Raw genomic sequence first — 22,535 nt, forward strand, 5'->3', positions numbered from 1 at the left:
CAGCAACAGCAAAAGACACACTGATTTTATTTGCTTACACTCCATAAAACTCAAGAGAGTGTGTGTATTAAATACACATACACACACACAACATATTTGTTTGGGATTAGTCTTGAGCATGTAGAATTAAAACATTTCTATGATGTGTGACAATCTATCTCCCTGAATTTTCTTAATCTTAATGAACTTAAATTAAACTGCTCTTAATGGCTTGGGGTTATCTGTAAGATTGGAGAACCTAACAAGGTTCACAGAATGGAACTAGGCTACTAGGTATTTAGAGACCAACTACCTTCTTTCAGTTTTGTTTTCTTCCCAACTTAAAAAAATTCTGCCCCCTGCTGTTACTTTCCCAGCCATCACTTTTCATGGTTACCACGAAGTCACTGCCATGCTATCATCACTCTATCCACCTTTTCCTTCTCCCATCCTCCACTCAATCCTAACCTGCTCTACGTTTAGCAACTGATTCGAAATGTGCACAGAATTATTATAGTCATATTAGGAACGAGAACTTGAGATAAATGTCTATGGGAAAAAAAGTTCCATGACTTTGAATGTGAACTCTTTGACACATATTGACAGATTTTTACCTCTGAGCCCGAGGCTGAAAACGCCCCAAATAAGTAGAAGGTGAAGTTTAGAAATATATTTCTAAATAACAAAAGAGATTTTATTATTATTGTAATTATGACTTTAGTGACCTCTGGTGGGGTCCTGCATTGAAATATTTAGGCTGGTAGGTATAACTCAGATATCGGAGCAGATATTAGTCCTTTGTATCACAGAAAGAACACTGGACTATAAGCCATGATAACCGGTCCGAGTCATTGCTTTGTTACTAGAGGCTTGTGTGAGGCTGTAATGCCACTTAACTTTCTGTGCTCACTTAGCTGAACTCTAAAATGGGTCACATCACAACAGTCAGTCCGCCTCACAAAGTTGCCTTGGAAATGAACTGAAGAAATGAGGGTGAAAAATTCCTTGAAAAATAAAAATACCATAAGCATGAATGTGTATTTACTGTGAATTATTCTTTCAGTCTCTGTCCTAATTTCTTTCATGGTAATGACTAGCGGAAACCAGAATATTAAAGGAAAGAGAGCCAAGTCAAAAACATAAATGCAGAGCAGTCGAATCAACGATAACAAATAGAAATCATCAGGAAAAAGAAAAACACTTTTCTTATAAACAAAGTGATTATTTGATTGTAAATGAGTAGTATGAAAATTGGCATAATTGTGCCATTTTTTTTTTCAACAAAATTTTAGATAATTTCAACTCTGTTTAAAACGCCACTGATTAGCACACTGGTCTAGAGGCTGGGAAAACTGGGTCTTTGCATTGACTTGTGAAATAAAGTGGCTGTGCATTCCTGGGCAGACTACTACTCCCCCTCTGTGGATCTGATTTTTCTGAAGAGGGAAGGCACTGCAACACCATTCTTAAACCCCCCCCCATTCTTGCTCCTTTCAGGATGTAAAATAAGAGGGTTAGCAAGATCCTCTTTGTCTGGGACATGCGCCATCTGTTGAAGGGAGACTGAGATCCTGGGGACCAGAGTGGATCACAATTTCACCATCTCTCTGCATGTGGGACAAGGACATCATCCACAGGTGACGAGGATGATGAGCTGCTGAAGGGCAGGTATGCACTGCGTCCTGTGTTGTTCAAGCAGCAATGACTGGACATTTTATCAACGGCTATCGTTAATCAATGCAACGATACCTTTATGGCTCTTTCTTCTACACTCTGATGGTCATAGTTCAATTAGGAGCACAGCAGGTAAAGAGCGGGAGGACCTAATTTAGTGTGCCCTCCATTGGGCATCCAGAATAGCTGGCACATGTGTACCCCAAGGTATGAGGGGGGCTGCTGCTACTGGTTTGTTAACTACTTTGGGAGTCATATTGCCACACATAAGAAGCATCCATGGCTGTCTTATTTTAGATACTCTGGAAGCCATGTGCAGAGCACTGCCTTAACCAGTCTCTAGCTAAAATTCTTCATTTAACTTCAATCTTTGTGTGTGTGTTTTATAATTCTGCATTAGAAAAATGCAAACACTCAAGGTTAATGTATTTAATCAATTTAAAGTGCATAGGTGATCAAATGGATCACCCCTAATTTACTGGGTAGTGCCAAGAGGTTGCCATGCCAACAGGTGCTTACTAATTTAAAGAACCATTTGGGCCTGTTCTTTGATCTCCAAATCTCCAGTTCAGATGGAAATCTCATATGTCCAGGTTATATCAAACACAATCTTTTCTTCTAGAAAAGGACTTGCCTCAATGCTTCTCAGCTAAATGGTGCTAGAGAAAATGCCCACCCATAGAGCAAGCTATGACCTTCAAAGGCCAAGATAATCAAACCAGTAGAGAAGTGATAACCATCTCAAACCACTGTCTCTTGCGTGACCAATGATCAGATCAGGCTGCTGCAGTTGTTTAATGCTGATTCAGAGACAGGGTTGGGTACAGTATAGAAATCCAGAGTTGTTGACAATGTTAATTGAGCCTAAGCAGATCATTTCATTTAATCCTGTTGAGCATTTCATTTAATCCTATAGTGTCTCTGCATGTATAATGAGGCCATTGTTTTAAAAAAGAAAGAATTATACACTTTTCTGCTACCCTGGACTCTAACATCTATGTCAGATATTGCTAACTGATGCCAGTACACGTTCATATCTCAGATTCCTTCCCAAGACAGTGCTCCAAGAAATTGCTTATCAGCCAAACGGAATGGACCTAGGAGACCTGTAATTGAGATCTTTGCTCAAGAGGAGGAGTTGCTTAGATGCAAACAGGTGGAGGCCACCAGTGGCATCGGTGTTATGGGAAATGTTTAGCAACCAGTTTTCCCGAAAAAGAAACACCAGGCAGAGCTGGCTTGGTAGCATTTGCCAATTTCCATTGTGTCAATATTCCTACTGTGGCCATTTCAAGCTAACGACACATCATTTGTCTTGCAAAATTCTTAACAATTTTACAAATGACTCCTGCAGTCCACTATAAGTCTGCTCCACCACACTTCTGGTAGTGACATCCTGGCTGAGATGTAGTGGCATCTGTAAACTCAATGAAATTCAGTGCAAAAGTTGAATATACTCGTCTAAATTTTTCTGTGTAGCTGGTCCATAATTTTCATCAGACATATCATGAGTTCATGGTCCAAAATGGGTTAAAAAACATAAGCTAGCTGATAATCTAAGGAAGATACTACAATTAATAGCCAATTCAATTCTCCTTGTAACTTGCCCCCTTGTAGTTAAGAAGGCCATGGAACTAATTCTGGGAGGTGATCCGTGAGCACAGGTGACATCTGTCACTCCCAAGGCAAAGCTTGGCATTTTGAGTATGTTTGCCTGGGTTTCTGGGTGACTACATGGAACAGAGGCCTGCTAATCCATAATAGGTAATAACATAGTAAGAAATAAATCTTAAGTCAGAACAGATGAATAACAAGCAGACTGAAGTAGTAATTTAAAAACCTTCGAACAAAGAAACACCCAGGACCAGATGGCTTTACAGCTGAATTCTATCAAACTTTCAAAAAATGATTAATATCAATACTTCTTAAACTCTTTCAGAAAATAAAGCTGTAAGAAATACTTTCTAATACATTTTGTGAGAAACAAATCACCTTGATATTTTAGGGCCAAAGGTACCAGAAGAAAAGAAAACTACAGGCTAATATCTCTTACGAACATTGTTGCAAAAGTTCTCAATAAAAAAATTAGCAAATTAAATTCAACAACACATTAAAAAAGATTACACATCATGATCAAGTAGAATGCAGCCCTTTCATGCAAGATTGACTTATACATAAATCAGTCACATTAATAGACTGAAAGACATAAATCAAATGATGATATCAAATTGATTTAGAAAAACATGTGACAAAGCTCCACTTACTTTCTTGGTGCAAACTCTTAACACGTTGGGTATAGATAGTTTCAGCTATAGTTTGGATGTTTTTCCCCCCAAACCTCATGCCGAATTTGACTCCAATGTTGGAGGTGGGGCCCTAATGAGAGGTGTTTTGGTCATTGGGGAAGATTCCTCAAAAACAGATTTATGTCCTCCTTTGGGGAGGGGGTAAATGAGTTCTCATTCTGTAAGTTCCCCTAGAGGTGGTTATTATAATAAAGAGCCTGGCATCTCCCCCTTCTCTCATTTCCTCTGTCTCCATGTGATCTGTGCATGCACTGGCTCCCTTTCCCCTTCTACCATGATTGGGAGCAGTTTGAGGCCCTCACCAGATGCAGATGCTGGCACCATGCTTCTTGTACAGCCTGCAGACCCATTAGACAAATAAACCTTGTTCTTCACAAATTACCCAGCCTTAGGTATTCCTTTACGGTGACACTAAATGGACCAATACAGTTTTTTAACATGATATAGACCATTTATGAAAAACTCACAGCTAACATGATAATCATGAAGAAAACTGAAAGCTTGTCCTACAAGGTGTGACACAAGACAAGAAGGTCCATTCTTGAACATGTATTCCACAGAGTACTGAAATACCATCAAGAGTAATTACACAAGAAAAAGAAATAAAAGGCATCCAAAATAGAAAGAAAGAGGTAAACTTATCTTTCTCAGATAGTATGACATGGTCCTATATCTAGAAAACCCCAAAGCCTCCACCAAAACACTGTCATGTTAGATCTGATAAATGAATTCAGTAAAGTTGCAGAATATAAAGTCAACATACAAAAATCCATGGTATTTCTATATACATATGACAATGTCATCAAAAAAATCAAGAAAACAATCTCATTTACAATAGCATCCAAAAAATAAAATACTTAGGAATAAATTTAACCAAGGAAGTGACTGAAAACTAGAAAATATTGATGAAATAAATTGAAGAGGACAAACATAAATGAAAATATATTCCATGCTTCTGTATTGGAAGAATATTATTAAAATGTCTGTAGCACCTGAAATAACATATTGATTCCATGCAATACCTATCAAAATTCCAATAGTCTTCACTGAAATAGAAAAAATAATTCTAAAATTCATATGAAATCACAAAAGATGGCTAATGAAATTCTGAAGGAAAAAAGAAACAAAGCAAAGTTTAAGACATCACACTTCCTAATTAAAATTATATCACAAAGCTATGGTAATCAAAACAGTAGTAAAAATACACATATAGCCCATGGAAGAGAACAGAGATCCCAGAAGTACATTTAAACATATGTGGCCAATTAATTTTTAATAAGGGCACAAAAAGACACAATGAGGAAAACATAGTCTTTTCAGGAAATGATGCTGGAAAAACTAGATTTTTACGTGCAAAGAAGTAAATGGAACCTTTCTCTTACACTATACATAAAACTCAACTCAAATTGAATAAAAGACTTAAACATAAAACCAGAATCCGTAAAACTCCTTGAAGAAAACATAAAGGAAAATCTCTTTGACATTGGCCCTGGCAATGACTTCCTGGATAACACACCAAAAGCTCCGGCTACAAAAGCAAAAATAAATACATGGGACTACATCAAACTGAAAAGCTTCTGCACAGAAAAGTAAAGAATGAAATGAAAAGGCAACCTATCTATTGGAAAACAATATTTTCAAATCTCATACAACTCAATATTAAGAAACCATATAACCTGATTAAAAAGTGGGCAATGAACTTGAACATATATTTCTCTAAAGACGCAGTAAAAATGGCCAATGTATACATGAAAAGGTTTTCAATAGCATTATCAGAGAAATGCAAGTCAAAACCACTATGAGCTACAATATCACATCTGTTAGAATGGCTATTATCAAAAAAAGAACAGCTAATGAATTCTGGCAAGGGTGTAGAGAAAAGGGAACCCTTGCACACTGTTGGAAATGTAGCTTGGTGTGGCCAACAGAAAACAGTGTGGAGATTTCTAAAAAAAATTAAGGGTAGAACTGCCTGCGTTCCAGCAATTCCTCTTCTGGGTACATATCCAAAAGAAATGAAATCACCATCTCATAAACTTATCCATACTGCACCAAAATTCACAATAGTCAAGACATGGAAACAAGCTAGTTGTCTATCAATTAATGAATGAATAAAGAAACTATGGTACAGATACACAATAGAATATTATTCAGCCTTAAAAAGAGTGGAGATCCTGACATTTGCCCCAATATGAACAGAACTGGAGGACATTGTGTTAACTTAAATAAGCAAATCACAGAAAGAAAAATATTGTATGACCTCACTTATATGTGATATCTGAAAAAAAAAAAAAAACGGGAAAAAAAGGTCAAATATATATAGATAGAGAATATAGAGATTCAAGACCAGGGCCACAGTTAGGGGAGAAAATTTGGGGATGCAGTTCAAGGGTGAGAGACAGCAAATATCTAGAATAAAAAAGCTGAAAAATCTAACTTTTAACATGAGGACTATAGTTAACAACAGCATATTGTGTTGGATTTTTGCTAAGTGCCTAGATTATTGCTGCTTTTGACATGGAGGGCAGTGATGGGTATATGTATGAGATAATGGACATATTAATTTTTTCCACTGTAGTATATGTGTAACTTAGCATGTCATATATTTTAAATATGAACAAAAATAACTTTATTTAAAGAAAAAACAGCTTATATTATTAAGTCACTTAGATTGGAGGGTGCATGTGATACCACAACAAAGTCTAGACAATTGTAAACAATATAATTAATAATGTGCTTTCTGGATCTTAAATTACATAAACTTGAATAAATTATCTGAGGTTTACAATTGGAATCCTAAATGAATTATTAGTCTATGAATAATTCTTTCTTAGAACAGCTCTGCCCTCAGCTGTCATCTGAGGCCCAGAGTCTAACCTTAGATTATTTTACTTTCCTTACCAGTCATAACCTTCTTCAAGTTTTTTTCCAAGCAGCCAAACTGGACAATGGGAACGCTGTGCACTACAAAGGGCATGGGTTATTATTTACGGAGAGCTCATATCACATGCCCTGTATTTTATCTATTTAAGAGACATTTGCAGCATATATCAGACCATATCACTAGCACCTTTGATGAGTGCTATATACCGCATGTTCAGAGGTTGAGCGACTGAGCAGACTTGGCCTTAGGTACAGACGAGAAAGACAGTTATTTGTGACTTAATTTGAGATACTGTGTGTATGGGCCCCTGACACAAACAACTTCCCAATGAGTTTATAACCCAGCCTGAAGTTCTCCCATTGAAATTGTATGTCTTTGCCCAATTTAAATATATAACATATAAATTACCCTGGGAAGGACATGAATCAATCACCAGTCACTCCCATCACTGAAGGAAAGTGATGCTTGAGAGAATTAGTTTCTTTAAGTTGGGTGAGGGCGATGTATTAAGAAAAATTGGAGCTTTTGTGATAGAAAAGGGTGAGAAAAAAAGAAGGGTCATTTGGGAGTAAGAACATGCCTGGAAAAGCCACTTTTAAATCCCTCAGAAATACATGAATTAGTAAAAGAAGTTACAATTATCACTGACATTTCACATGTGAGAAAAAGAATGGAAGTTAGAGAAGCTAAATGTCTTATGTAAACTGCTTATAAGTGATAAAGAATTGATTTAAACTCAGGGCGAATGTGACACTACTGTCGTTGCTGTCATTGCTTATTCCAAATACAGAATATTTTCCCTTTCCTGTATATCTCTAAAATATATAAACCATCTTCTTTTTCCAGATTTCATTTTACCTAGAATTCATAGACCATAAGGACTCTCAAAGAAAAGTCCGAAGCAACATGGCTTGATATGGCAGAGATCAAACTATACTGAGGACTTGCTTCTCATTCCTGTCTGAGGAAGGGGTGGGAGGGCTCAGAATTGCACAGAGAGAAGGTGTTCAATATTGCATAATGTTTGACCTGCAGCCATCTGTTCACCCAACTTATGCATTTACTTTTGTTTAAGCAACAAATATCTCTGGCCTTCCTAGGATGCCAGACATTCTCCTACATACAGAGGTGGAGAAAATAAACTCTGCCCTCATGGAGTTAACAGTGTGAAGGGAGAGAAACAACAAAGAATAAATGAATAAATAAAATGGATTTGTGGCAAATGCTACGAAAGGGAAAATAGTACCTTGCAAAATAAGGTTCTTTCATGAAATCTTCTAATGCAAGGATGGATGGTACCGGTACATAATCCCTAAAATGTGTTTGTTGTTGTTGTTTTGTTTTGTTTTTGGTTGAGAACAATATTTCCACCCTCTGGCTCAACAACAACCCTACCATTCTGAACCTCCAAAAAACCATGTAGAAACAAAAATAGAAAGAAGGAAAAATCAAATTTGTCACTGGGATATACACAGAAGTTTCATAGCAGGAATTTAAAACCCAGTTTCTCAGGAAACTGTCTTTATGTTCATTACCAGAGCACCTGATAGAACAAAACAAAGTAGATGACAACTATCAGGGATTTAGCAAAACTGGGATAGTGGTAGAGTCTGCACGTGTCAACAGAATAGACAAGAAAACTGGGCATCATTTTGACCACAAAAAAAGCTAAGAAGGGTGAATTACAAGGGATCAGAAAAGCAGGGTAATGGTGAACAAGGGCGCGTGTATATCATGTTTTCTTATGCCCTGGCAATTGTATGACATAGCTCTGTTTCAACCACAAATATAACAGAGGACCATGGGCTTATAATAGGTCAGGTGTTTTATTATGTTTTATTATATGCCACATTAAGTCCGTATTTGCGGCCAAAAACAAAATAGCACTGCTTTTAGACACAGCAAGATTATATACTCCTACAGCAAAAGAGCTTTGGAAAGGTCATCTCACCTTCTTTGTTTTCCAATTCGAAGCAGAGATGAATAACTTGAAAGCTTTCCATGTGGATGTCAATGAGGACATTTCTCCAGGACCTTTGCCTGAAGGTCTTACCCAGGATTCCTAAAGTTTTAATTATTCATTCTTAGTAATAGAGGGAAGCCTGAATAGAGAATCTGAAAACCAGAACAAGATTGGAAGGAAGTGTCACAGTATTGTAGCTAGCACAGTTGCCACAGTCAAACATAAGGCTTCAAATCTAAGCTCAACTCATTGCTCCGTGAACTTTGGCCAATGACTCAAGCACTGTGTTATTCAGGACCTAACTGGGATTCAGATGCCACATGAAATTTAAGCAGAATGAATTGAATGCATAATTTGCACAGGTGATGAACAAAGTTAGAAGCCTAATAGAAGGTAGTCAGCAATTCAGACATTAGCATAGCAGGAGTTAACACTCCCTTAGACCAGAGGGAATAGAGGGTGGGAGTGGTGATGCTACAGCTAGAAGACTAGGATTATCTTTCAGAAGCTGGCTCTACAGCAGGTCTCATTGTGAGAAGCTGAAACCAAAGAAAAGATGTCGACAATACAAGAGACGCAGACAGAAACAAGGGGGTGGAAATATTTGCCCTCCCTTCTATTGGCTACCCCAATCACTCTTCAGCATCTGCAAATGACCACATCAAGCCAGAATTTCAGTGACACAGAAGCCTGGAGAACACAGGCTGAAGGTGTCAGCTGTCCTGTAGTACAGAGCTCAGCTCAATGTGGGCAGGCGATCTTGAGACTGTCATTATTAAAACTGTCATTGTCAAGAAATATTTAAAATGTAGTCAGTGGTATGCTGGTAAATGTTTAACAACTGACTCTCTGTGGGGAGAGCCATGACTTGTAGCTGGTTTCTATGGTGTGGATAATTTCATCATGGCTAATTTCCAACTACCGATGTGAAGGCACTGAACCCAGCACTGAGAAGATTGGCTCATACAAGTGGGTATAACAAAAACTACTAAAATTTGGACTACATCCCCTTTTGAGTCCATATATTCCTCACAGTTGGGACCACATTCACTAGACATCTGGTAATTCTTTACGAATATTTTTTAGGAGCTCTGTATCACACAGGTAGTCAGCCTTGATAGTTCCTGTGTTTGCTATCCAGAGAGGAATCCTAAACCTCCATATTGTTTTGGAGATAGCTGATAATTCGGACTTCAACAAAATTACAAACTTATATTCTTCACAAGACACTGCTAAGAAAATGAAAGATAAGTTACAGAATGAGAAAAATATTTTCTAATTATGTATTTAACAAAAAGCTGGCATCTAGAATATGTAAAGAATTCCTACAACTTAATAATAAGAAATAAACAACCTAATGAATACATGAACAAAACATTTGAAAAGGTACGTCACCAAAAAGAAATGGCAGTAAATAAGTATGTGAAATACAATTCATCGTTAGGAAAATGCAAATGAAACACACAATATGATATCAATACGCCGCTATCAGAATAGCTAACATTTTAGAAAATGATTGACTATATCAGATGTTAACTTGGCAAGGCTGTGGAGGGACTAGAAATCTCATACGCTGCTGCTCAGAGTAAAGAATGGTACAACCACGCTGGAAAACAGTTTGGCAGCTCCTTAAAACGTCAAAAACAAAAGATGAGATCACACTGGAGTAGGGTGGGTCCCTAATCCAACATGACTGGTGTCTTTATAAAAAAGAAAACAGGTGGACACACCAGAGGGAGCAAGTCATGTGAAGATGAAGGTAGAAATGGGGGTGATTCTTCTACAGGCCAAAAAATGACAACAATTGCAAGCAAACTACAAGACAGGAAAGAGGCAAGAACTGATTCTCACTCATAGCCCTCAGAAGGAATCAATCCTCCTGACACTTTGATCTTTAAACTTTTAGCCCCCCAAACTGAGTCAATACATTTGTTTTTTAAGCCAGAATAAACAGTTGAATATTAATACATATACATCTACCGTATGATCCAGTAAATCCACTCCTAGGTGTTGAGTCAAGAGAAATGAAAGCATGTGTCCACGCAGAGACATGTAAATAAATGTTCCTAAGCAGCCTCATCTGTAATTTCCAAGAAGTGAAAGCAGCTGGGGAGTAGATTAATAAATAATAGGATATCCATACAAGAGAATACTATCAGCCATAAAAATGGTTGATACACTGATACACAAAACAACACAGATGAATCCAAAACTAATTATGCTGAGTGAAAGGAGCCAGACAAAGAAGGTGTGCAGATATATGATTTATATAAAACTCTAGGAAACTCAAACTAATCTATAGTGACAAGGAGCAGACCAGTGGTTTCTCGGTGTGGGGAAGGAGGACAGGCAGGAGGCAAGAATATGGAACAGGAGGAGACTTTTCAGGATAATTGGTAATGTTCACGCTCTGTGACGGTTTCACAGGGGTATACAGATGTCAAAACTTATCAAATTGTCTGTTTTAAATATGTGTGCTTGATTATAAATTATACCTCAATAAAGCTGTTCTCAAAGAGAGACACACACAGAGAGAAAGAGGACTGGATGGACTGCAAGTCAAGCTGTTTAGCTGAACATATGCTGCAGAAGAGAAAGAGCTGAAGGGGAATTGAGGCCAGGAAGTGAAAGTCCTTGCAAGCTGTGAAGAGAAGTTTGCACTTACTGCAAAAATTGCAAAAGAAGCATTGTAGCATTTAAAAGTATGTGCAAGTGTGTTTCTGCGATGTTAATTCATGCTTTTCATTTCAGTTAATTTTCACGTATTTTTTAGCAAAATTACCAGGTCAAACCAAACAATAATAAACAACTCCTTTGAAAATACTTATATTCTAAACACTCACCATAGTCTGCCTGAGTCTTCCTCATTTCAGACCTCAGATGCCCTGGTCTCATCAGAGCACACTGATGAAGATGGACATGCTCAATGGGTTCCCCCAACGATGAGAGTTATTTCTGTGGATATTCATGGAAGATGTTCTCTTCATAATCCATTTTCTACAGAGACAGCTAAATCGGTTTTGTTTTCCCTGGCCTGTTTTTACTTACCAGTGGAAAGACCTTTAACTTGTAAGAACTCAGTAGTGGTTTTAAAATCCTGAGCTCTGTCACTTTTGCATAACCGTGGGCTAACCAAAATCTCTTTTGGAACGCAGCTTTCTCCTATGTGAAAGGGGCTAATAACACAGCCTTGTAGTGTTGTAGTGAGTATTAAGCTTCCACATATGCAAAGCCCCCAGCAGAGAAGCTCAGGTATAGTTGAGGTTAATTCCATCTCTAGTTGGCTTCCATCTCTTACTATCTTCCTCTTTCTTGGAAATATTTCCACCAGATGATGAGATCGTAATGTCTTATTTTCTTCCTCAGTTACAAATTTAGTTTGTTGTAAATACATGAGCCATTCATAAGAAGTATTGTTTAAATTTAACAAAAATGCACACAACTGAGGGTGTCATTATGAGAAAGACAGATTCAAACCTGACCTGGGTAGAAGTTTTTGGTCTGCATTTTAAACAACACAACCAGTGTTTTCAAGACAAGGCCAAATTCTTGTGACACATAATGCAAAATGTATGAACTTATTGAAACTGATTTATATACTGATAAAGGACAATATAACCAGACAGAGCTGGTTGCAAAATAACCAGGGGGTAAAATGGAAGTTTTATTAAAATGACCTCAATCATTTTATTTCATACCTATGCTGGATAGTCACTTTAGTAGGATCTGTAAGCATGGGGTGCTCCCACCCCATGTTTCTTGTGCATGACATACCAGATTTAGAAGAAAATCATGTCAGGAAATGGGGTTCTTATCAAAATGAATTCAACAGACTTTTATTAAGTGTCTTCTCCATGCCAGGCTCTAGGACATATAGACATGAAAAACACATTCCCTATTAAGAGGCCTTCAGTTTAATGAAGACGGAAAAAACGTCAACAAAGAAAGGAGCTGAGGTATAGGAAACTGAGTGAGCATGAAGGTGTGGCCAATGGAAAAAAGTTAATGCTTACACTGCAACAATAAGGAAGTGTTCTGACCTCAAGATTCATTCATTCATTCATTCACTCATTCAATAAATACTGAATTTCTGCTGTACATCAGGCATAGTTCTGACCTTAAGATTCATTCATTAAATTCAGCAAATATTGAATTTCTTCTGTATACCAGGCTTAGTTCTGACCTTAAGATGCATTCATTCATTCATTCAGCAAATATTGAATTTCTGCTGTACAACAGGCATAGTTGTAGGCACTGAACAGTAGGAGCCTATTTTTTTTTTAATCGAGTTTACTCTTTCTATTCTCCTCAATTAAACAAAGTTTCTACGGGACAGAGACTCTCCTTTCCCAGCAATAAAATACTTATTTTTTATCGTTCAGTATTTACTGAAATTATATAAGATCAATTCTTACAAACTTTTTTTTGAAGAAAAAGAGAGAGAAACCATCACTCTTCAGGTGGTGATGGAAAATATTTTTCAAATTTTGCTGCAGGTGGTCCTTGAATCTTTCTGCCATCCTCTGTATGTAAGGTGGACACAGTCATCATTGCTAGTGCTGCAAGGAATATGACTTTTGTGTATCTTAAAAATGTAAGATTCTACCCAAAGACACTTCCAAATATATTAAGAGTCTACTATTGGAAATGGGGTGGGGTTTGGGTAGGATCTAGTGGTTTATTAGCAGTTGAAGACTAAATAGTAATATTCACACATATTTTAAATTCCCAGTTCAGAAATATTTCTGACACTGTAAATCTGGTCACACCAGTATCTCTGAACACATCTTGGCATCTGTCACAATAATAAAAAAAAAATCATGGGTGAGAAAGAGATCTTTGTTAGAAATCTCATTTAGGCTATGCCTTCTACTAGTGGTTTTATGTAGGTTACCCTATTCTGCCACAATAACCATCTGATGTGTGATTTTTTTCCCATGCTTTCAGATTAGAAAGTTGAAATTTAAAAAAAGACCCAGTAAATTGCTCAGGGTTCACAGTAGAAAAATTAGGGTCTCTGGCCAAGTCTGGTTTACTTCAGAGCCCATAAGCTTCCACTACCCCATACAAGGTTCAGAAAGATCTCACCCAGTCTACTTTGTAAAGGAAATCTGGACAGTTGGCCACCCAATTTCTGCTCAATCTCTTCCCTTATCTGAGTTGTTACAGGCCAAAGAAGAGGCTCTGCGGAGACCATAATGGAATAATTCTAATTCTGAGCTTCCCAAAGTCCAAGTATTTATATTCCGCCCTCATGATTATTCATTATGTAATATTTATTTGATATTTACATTCCTTTAACATTTATTTTTACTTAAACAACTTTTTTCCAAAAAGGCATTTTATATCATTGCCAGATATAATAATAATATAATAATATATTTATAATATAGTGATATATAATAATAGTGACTAGTAGTACATACTGGGTTCAAATCTCATTTCTATTACTTACTAGCTATGTGATTTCAGATAACTTACTTTGCCTCTCTATGCCTCAGTTTTCTCATCTGTAAAAGGAATAATAATAGCACCCAACTAAAAGGATTGCCATGAAGATTAGAGCCAAACATGATAAACACATTAGTGTCCTATAAATGATGAACATTCAAGAAATGTTACTTCTTGCTATCATTAGCACATCAGTGGAAAACCAAATTGCCTTCTTTAAATGAAAGGTAATCATATAGGTCAAGACTATAAAAGTATACACTATTATTAAATTCTGACCAGAAGGTGGTGATCTCAAAGGCTGCAGATCTCAAGCTTACTCTATTTCTGTTAAAAGGTAATTATTAGTCAGTGTCTGATGACATTCATGTCCAGCACCAAATTGCTTCCCTTTGTTAGTTAGAAGGATTAAAGACAGTTGAAAGGGAAGTAGTTAATTGTACATGTTCCATAGTGTTTAATTTCTCTCCTAGGCACCAGCTGAAAACTAAAGTACTGCCAGCTAGATGTAAACCACATGTTCAAAAAGAGGTAGTAGGAAGATCTTCAGTGTCTGCAAGCAAGGGGCCTTCTGCCTTAGTTCAGGCTGCTACAGAAAAAAAAAAATACCACAGACTATGTATCTTAAATAAGAGACATTTATTTCTCACAGTTTTGGAGGCTAGGAAGTCTAAGCTCCTGTTCCAGCATGGCTGGGTTCTGGTAAGAGCCCTCTTCCTGGGTTATAGACTTTCTTGTATCCTCACATGGTGGAAAGAGAGAGAAGAAGAAAGCTCTCTCTTGGCTCTTTTCTTATTAGGGCACAAATCTGATTTATGAGGACTCCACCTCATTACCTAATTACCTTCCCAACACACCATCTCCTGACATCATCACATTAGGCACTGGTATTTCAGCATATGAATTTTGGAAGACTCACCCATTTGGTCCATAACAGCCTCTTTGTCTCTTTGCTGGTCCAACTTTGGTTCCTGAGATAAAACTGTCATTGCCATGTATTCATCCTGAGAGATCTTGACAACCACTGGATATGTACTCGGCAGTGCACAACCTGGAAGGTAGGGATCACAACTTAGACACAGATTTATTCCACACTTGACCCAGATTCACAGAGCAGGTGGCCCTTATTATAGGTAAAATGAATCATTGGTATAAGGAGGGAAGAAGCCTTGCCTAAAGTGGGCCCACTCCAAAGGAAGTCAAACTGTTGAAATACACATGCAAACAGGGTCTAGTGTCCATTTTAAGGTACAATAATGGGTGTCAGGACACTAATATTTCCTGCCAGCACATGCTTCATCCAGGAACTCATGGAAGGAAGCACCAGCTAGAACTGGAAAGGCCACAGGCTGAGCAGGTCAGCAAGTCTGGAATCAACAACAGCTGACATTCCAAGGATCCACAGAGGGCTGAGGAAGAGTATGGAAAGAAATCTTAGCAATGACTGTGGGGGAAGAAGATGACCACTTTCATCTTCTCATTCACACCTCAAAAACAAAACAAAACAAAATAAGATGGTGAGCACCTACTATGTGGATAGTTCCCTGCTAATCACGGCACTAGACAGAAATGCTTATGTCTCTGAAGTCTAATGGTTCAAATTAGATTGTACAAATAACTGTACAAATAACTCGAGTCCAATACAGGAAATAGTAAAGTTAATAAAATTATATAAATCAGCTATAAAGGATATTTGCATAATGGAAACGTCATTTCTAACCATGGCACCTATGTGTTGAAGAATGGTAACACTCAGACTATAAAAGCTGGAAGAAAGGGCAGAATAGACAGAGGGGGATATGGAAATCCACACATGCAGGAAGCCCAGGCATGTTCTGGAAATGGTTAGTAGTCCAATAAGGCTAGAATCTGGCAGAGAGCTTGACAAAGTGAATGCAGTGGGTTGGAGCCAGTTAATGGAGAGGCTCTGAATGACAAGCGTATTGGGTACCAAAGGCAAAATGTCTCTTTTCCTAAACCTTGCTGAGCAGTATGGTCTGTGGGACAACAAGGACTCTTCTGGGCTGCCTGCTGCAACATGTCATGGCTTCTGTGGTCACCACCAGCTCTAGACACAAGCTTAATTCTAGGGCATTCATTGTACTGATTCATTGCCTGCACCCTTGCCACACTCAGGCATTTGGAGATTACATGTGTTTCTGCTGGAGCATTGGAAGCCATGCAAGAGAACAATGAGTTATATTTGTTTCTGCTGGAGAACTGGGCTCAAATGGTTCGGCTGGGTGAATCAAGCCACTCTTCCTAGTAGCCAAAGGTAGGGGCTTGCTGATAGGAGTAGAGGTTGTGAGTGACTTCTGAGTGCCTCTGAGATCTCTAGCCATTGCATGGCTGAGTTTCCCTGCTCTGCAGTGAAACACTGTTGTGCACGTTGCTTCTCCTCTTCTTTGCCCAGACTCATGAAAAACACTGGATGCCAAGCAATGAGGCAGTGGCAGCAGCTGTGGCCCTCTCATCAGCAAGGTAATGAGAATTCATTTCTATTTTATCACTTCTGGCACGGCTGCTTTTTCCCCTCTGCGTTATCTTATTATTACGGCTGAAATTGATTGTCACAACAGACCAGGCGTCTAAATCCTATCCCTTTACGCTCCCTCCCTCCAGCTCCTCTGAGCCCTCTCCTTTCAACCCTGTGTCTCTTAACATCTTTCCCCTGACCCCTTCCTCCTGCTGTGGTACATTAACAGGAAAGAAAAACTCATTTGAAACAATTTATGAGGTGACTCAGTACTCCGTGTGCTCCTAACTGCTGGGCAAGGCTGGAGCAGGAAAGCAGCTCCCCGTTTGGGTGCTCTATCATGAGGCAGAGACTCCTCATCCTGCCAGTCTATTTAGCTGCTTTCTGGAGTCCTTCCTGTTCCGGGAGAGGAGGGAGTGGAGGGAGGACCCTGAGAAGGTTCCCACACAGGGTCAATTAAGAAGGTGCCTGATCGGGCAAATCCCAGGTGGTTGGGGAAGGCAGGCAGAGAAGAGGAGGAAAAGTGGCAGGTGTTGTGTGGGACATTCTCTTGCTGTGTTTCATTGTCTGCGAGCGTGTGCTGGACAAATTGGCTTCTGGAGGTGCTGTGTAGTGTAAGACTTGGGATTCCCACTGAGCCTTGAAGCCCTGCTTCTCTGAGCTCTTTACAATTTCTTGAGCCTTGCCTTCAGGGATGCACCGTGAAATAGGAAAGGTCGGGTGGGGGTGGCTGGGGGAAGGAACCTATCACATATTCTGGCCAGGTTCAGTGGTTCACACCTGTAATCCTAGTACTTTGGGAGTCTGAGGCAGGTGAATTGCTTGAACCCAGAAGTTCAAGACCAGCCTGGGCAACATGACAAAACCCAACCTCTATAAAAAATATGAAAAATTAGCCAGGCATGGTGGTGTATGCCTATAGTCCCAAATACCCTTTAGGCTGAGGTGGGAGGATCACCTGAGCTTGGGGTGGTCGAGGCTGCAGTGAGCCATGATAGTGCCACTGCACTCCAGCCTGGGCAATAGAGTGAGACCCTGTCTCAAAAACAAACAACAAACAAACACAAAAATAAACATCCTCCTGGGAGAGAAAGATGGAGTGAAGAGGAAACCCAAAAGGAGGAGGAAGTTAAAGGAGGGAGACTTAAACTTAGTGGGTACCACCGTGGATCAGACATGATGGTACATACTTAATGCTTAGTGGTCCAGAGATTATTCCAACTCAGCTATCTCTGAGCACTGGACTTGTGGTCTTTCTATGTGACCAACACTGCTGGGACTCTTGCCAGATGCAGAAGCAGCCAATGCAATTAGCCTAATCTGAAGGGAAATGTACTTGCATTTATTTATAATTTGTATTAATTAGACAGGAGCTGTAAGTTTTGTGTAATTCCTAGAATATCGACAAATGTTTATTTGTAACCCACACACAGAAATGCTCCTAAGTTTTAAACCCTGGTTAAGACGAATAGGTGAAAAGTCATTCTCTCTGGCCTGGTAAAGTTAAAAAATAAACCTTCAAGGTTGAGGTTTGCTTTTAAATCTTTATGTTTTGCCACTTGCAAAAATGGACAGTCCGATTTTGACTTTTCAAAAGACAGCTGGTCCCAATGGGAAGTGTTTGAGTTCAGGATGCGTGAGTAGGCAGGATTTTTCAGCAGGGCTTACCTTGTGCAATATAAACCTGTTAATCTTTTTGATTCCTAGTACGGATTAGGCCAGACTTCACAAAACCCTGGTGCATTTTGTGTTGTGGATGTTGTGGGATGGTGTATCTGCATTTCACCACACAAGAGAACAATGAGTTTGCACTTACAGCGCTGCTCAAACTGGCTCACTGCTCCTTTATCTTCTCTTCCCCAAGTCTTTCAGGAGACTGTGCTCGCCTTTGCCTGTGAGAGCCGGTTTACATATGTACTGAGAATTGTGTGGGTCTTGGGCCAGAAATAGGCGAAGAATCCAGCCTTTGGGCTTCAGAAAGTCTCCAGCTCAGACTCTAGCTCCTTCTTGCCTCTACACCTGAAGCCTGTTATTGGCTTCTTGGTGCCCCCGCCCCAGTCATTGTATCTTATTTGCATTCATGATTCTCCTTCACTCTCCTTCCAGCTCCTGAATCTGCCCAACTGCCTGGATGGACTTGCCTTCCTATTGCCCACCTTCCCACTTCCTCAGCCTAAGCTCACGCCTCATCTGTCTTAGGATATTAGCCCCTGACCAGCTCTATGGAACTGCCAGGCTTGCAGTAGAATGGAGACTGGCTGCTTATAGCTCTGCCTTACTAACCTGCCAAAACAAATATTGGTTGAATGAATCAATATATGATTGAATGCATGCCCCCTCCTCTGATGATTCCCTTTACCTGCGCCTGCATGTCCAATTCCAGATTTCGCTTCGGGGCCTGGGAAACGTGCCGATTCAGAGCGAGGTGGATCCTGGATGACTGCTGAGTCTGCTCTCTCCATGTGGTGAGAACTTCGAAGCTTTGCTCGTCTGTGTTTCCTATATCTTGCAAGCATGAGCTTCCAAACGCAGCCTTGGAGAAATGAGAAACCACTTTGTTTTTTTGGTTGGCAGCAAGAAGACCTGCCTTCTCCCTGAACCCCAGGAAAAGAAGGATTTAATGTTTCTTAACTTCATAAATCTGGCCTTATTCTACTTGATTCACTGAAACCTGATTCAGAGGTAATTTGTGAAACTACTAAAGACTGCTACTCAGGCTCCCAAACCACATCAAGAGAGACACTCAGGGGCCCCTTCGGCAGGCTGGAGCTCTTGGAGAAGGGAAGAAAAGACAAGGTCTCCTGAAAGAGAGCCTGATGGGGCTGAGTAAGAGAAAGATACTGGTGCCCTGAGGGGCTGGATTCTAATCCTGGATCTGCCTTCTTTTAGCTATGTGAGAGTCTGGGTAAATTACCAAATCTTTTGGATCATCCGTTGTATCATCCAAGTTGTGAGGCAAATCCCTGCTTCTAACCTTGCTGAGGAAAGATGAAATGGCCTGGAAGATGGAAACATTTCTAGAATAATACCAGACCTTCAAGACAGGTTCATTCTCTCCTGATACCTCCCAGAACTGTTATATTTAGTTCTGCAGAGACTTCAACATATGTAAACTCTCTGGTCCAACACTTCAGATTTTGAGCTTTCGTTTCCCCCAGTTCCCTACAACCCATATGTCAGAATTATAGACTCCAGCTTCTTTTCTATTCCCTGCCCTCTTGGCACTGGCATCAGCATCTTCTGCCATTTCGATTGCCATATAACTCTCCAGTTAAAGAAGTGAATTTTAAAAATCCCAATGCATCCGACAAGTTCAAGTTTATTGCTCACAAGCCTTCAAAAAATCTGGCTTCAAGGAAGAGTTAATTTATACTTCAAGCTATGCTAGACCCTTACATCAAAAATAGCCTGATCCCAAATTTCATACTGGAATATATAATGACACCATACATCAAATTTAAGATTCCAGTTTCTACTGCCAAATTCCCTGACACACTGCAAATTTTCACAATTTCTCTGTTCCTAGAGAAGATTCCACCTACTGGAGGGCTCGGAGTTGGACCACGGTATATGGAATCAGATCTCATGACATGGTTCTGGTGAGATGTCACATCCATCCCCCATTTTAAGAACAGACTAAGTGGCTGTTACTGCCAAGACAACTTGCGAGGATCACTCACTTGGCTTTTCCCTGCACTTTGATGGGAGTCATGATTCTTATTCTTAACCTTGGATACCACCCCATTCCCATCTCTCCTCGACTCTGCAGTGCATTGCACCTATTAATGTGACTTCTCTTGTCATTGGTATCACATTTTCACAACTTGTTCTAGAAATTTCACTTAGCCCCATTTGCTTCCCACTTCACCTTAACTTGCATGATCCTTGACTTTTTTCTACCAACATCCCCTTTCTCAGATATGTTCGTCTCTATGAAGCCCTCCCTATATCCTCAAAATCCGTTTAAGTGAATTCATGGTATTCTTGCCCAGTCTGGGCAAACTACTTTATAATTTAGGAGTCTATATTTGTTTTTATCTACTACCTGTCTGGGAGATCTTCCATTGTTTTCTCAGCACTGGGGTGCATGGCTGGACACACAAGCTGAATGAGTGAATCAATAAACAGTGAAACTACCTGCTAATTTTATTATAATCTGTTCTCAGTTCAGCTGCCAGGATGATAGAATATATGCTTCGCTCAGAACCCATCCTCAAGTGAAAAGACTATGACATGCTTTATTCTATTCACTAGGTCAATGATTCCCAATTTTAAAAAAAAAATTTTATTGACACATAACAATTGCACATATTTATGGGATACAGTATAATGTTCCAATACCTTCATATAGTGTGTAGTGATCAAATCAGGGTAATTAGCATATCCATCACTTCAAACAATTCTCATTTCTTCTTCATGTTGGGAACATTTAAAATCCTCTCTTCTAGCTATCTGAAAACATATAATAGATTGTTAGTAACTCTAGTCAGCCTACAGTGCTGTGTAACACCAGAATATATTCCCCTTATTTAGCTATAATTTTGTACTCCTTAACCGATCTCTGTGCCTTCCTCACCCCTGAACCCTCGGTCCTCAAATTCTACCAAGTGTCAGAATCACCTGGTGGTCTTGTTAAAGAACAGATAGCTGGGCCCCAGCCCCAGAGTTTCTGATTAGGTAGTTCTAGGGTGGAGCCAGATAATTGGCTCTTCTAGAAAGTTCTATGGGAATGCTGATGCTGCTGGTCCTGGGACTACCTTGATACCCTCTGCTCTAAAATGGTTTAATTTACCTGTTTCATTAAAGAGAGATCTCTTTAGATCTGGAGCTTTCCAATAGTAGTGCACATTTATTCATTTTGATCCATTTATCCTGTCAATCTAGGGATTTCCTGACTGTCCTTGCAAGTACAAGCATATGTTTGTGTCATCTAAACAGACTACTAAAATCTTAGAGACATTAATCTAACATATTACTGGAATAAGGCAGGGCAATCTGCAGCCATCTCCATCTGGTCTTTAGCAAAACAAGGTGTATAAAGTTGCAATCCACAGCTCCCTACTCCCGCTGCATGGAGTGTATCTTCCCTGATAATGCCTTATCCACCTTATCATGCTCTCTGGTTTCCAAGGTCTTACACATCATTGCTCCATTCCGTTGATACAGTGACTACCATTTTAATGGAAATAGGAACTTGAAGACCACTGCTAGGTATTTACCCTAAACTTGGGAAAACCTTCCACTCATGTGCTTGAAGTAGAAAGGTTAAGAAAACACATACAACATGCCCTTGAGAATGGAACACGATAAAGAAAAGAAAAAGAAAGAGAGAGAGAGGAAGGAAAGAAAAAGGAAGGAAAGAAGGAAGGAAGAAAGGAAGGAAGGAAGGAAGGAGAAGGAAAGAAGATGGCCATAAGGAAAGAAAAGGAATGAAAGGAAGAAAGAAACCCTCTATCTAGATGGCAATTATGGCACAGTGCTTTTCCCACCTTCCCTTCAAAATCAATATGACAAAAAAATAAATCACAACATCCTCAGTTGCTAAGACAGTAATCAGAAAATTTTCACACTAAAGCAGAAGTTACTCCTGTTTACAGTACCAGAGCACACACTAATTCAAAAATTCCTGCTTATGCCCAGTCCATTTAAATCCACACCGCCAGTAACCCAAGAGGCGGCCATGGTTTGCACTTACTCTTCCTGGCACCCCAGTCTCAGATAACCTGGTATTTGTGCCAGCAAACAGCAGCCCTGGAAGTCACACCCCGACCACGTCCTCATCCTCCACATAAAGTTGTCATT

The 22,535-nt window shown here is 39.4% G+C and overlaps 1 long non-coding RNA gene across 2 annotated transcripts in view; it reads right to left on the reverse strand.

The window, feature by feature from the left end:
• Positions 1 to 14,577: 14,577 nt before the first annotated feature.
• LOC141584483 (uncharacterized) overlaps positions 14,578 to 22,535 on the reverse strand; it is a 238,991-nt gene continuing 231,033 nt past the window's right edge. For both annotated transcript variants that reach the window (XR_012517556.1, XR_012517555.1), the window contains 3 exons: positions 21,075 to 21,185; positions 19,093 to 19,266; positions 14,578 to 15,308 (listed from right to left, as the gene is read on the reverse strand). This is a non-coding gene — a long non-coding RNA (uncharacterized LOC141584483). The remainder of the gene's footprint in view (positions 15,309 to 19,092; positions 19,267 to 21,074; positions 21,186 to 22,535) is intronic.

The sequence above is a fragment of the Saimiri boliviensis genome, chromosome 5 (assembly GCF_048565385.1).
Source record: "Saimiri boliviensis isolate mSaiBol1 chromosome 5, mSaiBol1.pri, whole genome shotgun sequence".
Taxonomy (NCBI): Eukaryota; Metazoa; Chordata; class Mammalia; order Primates; family Cebidae; genus Saimiri; species Saimiri boliviensis.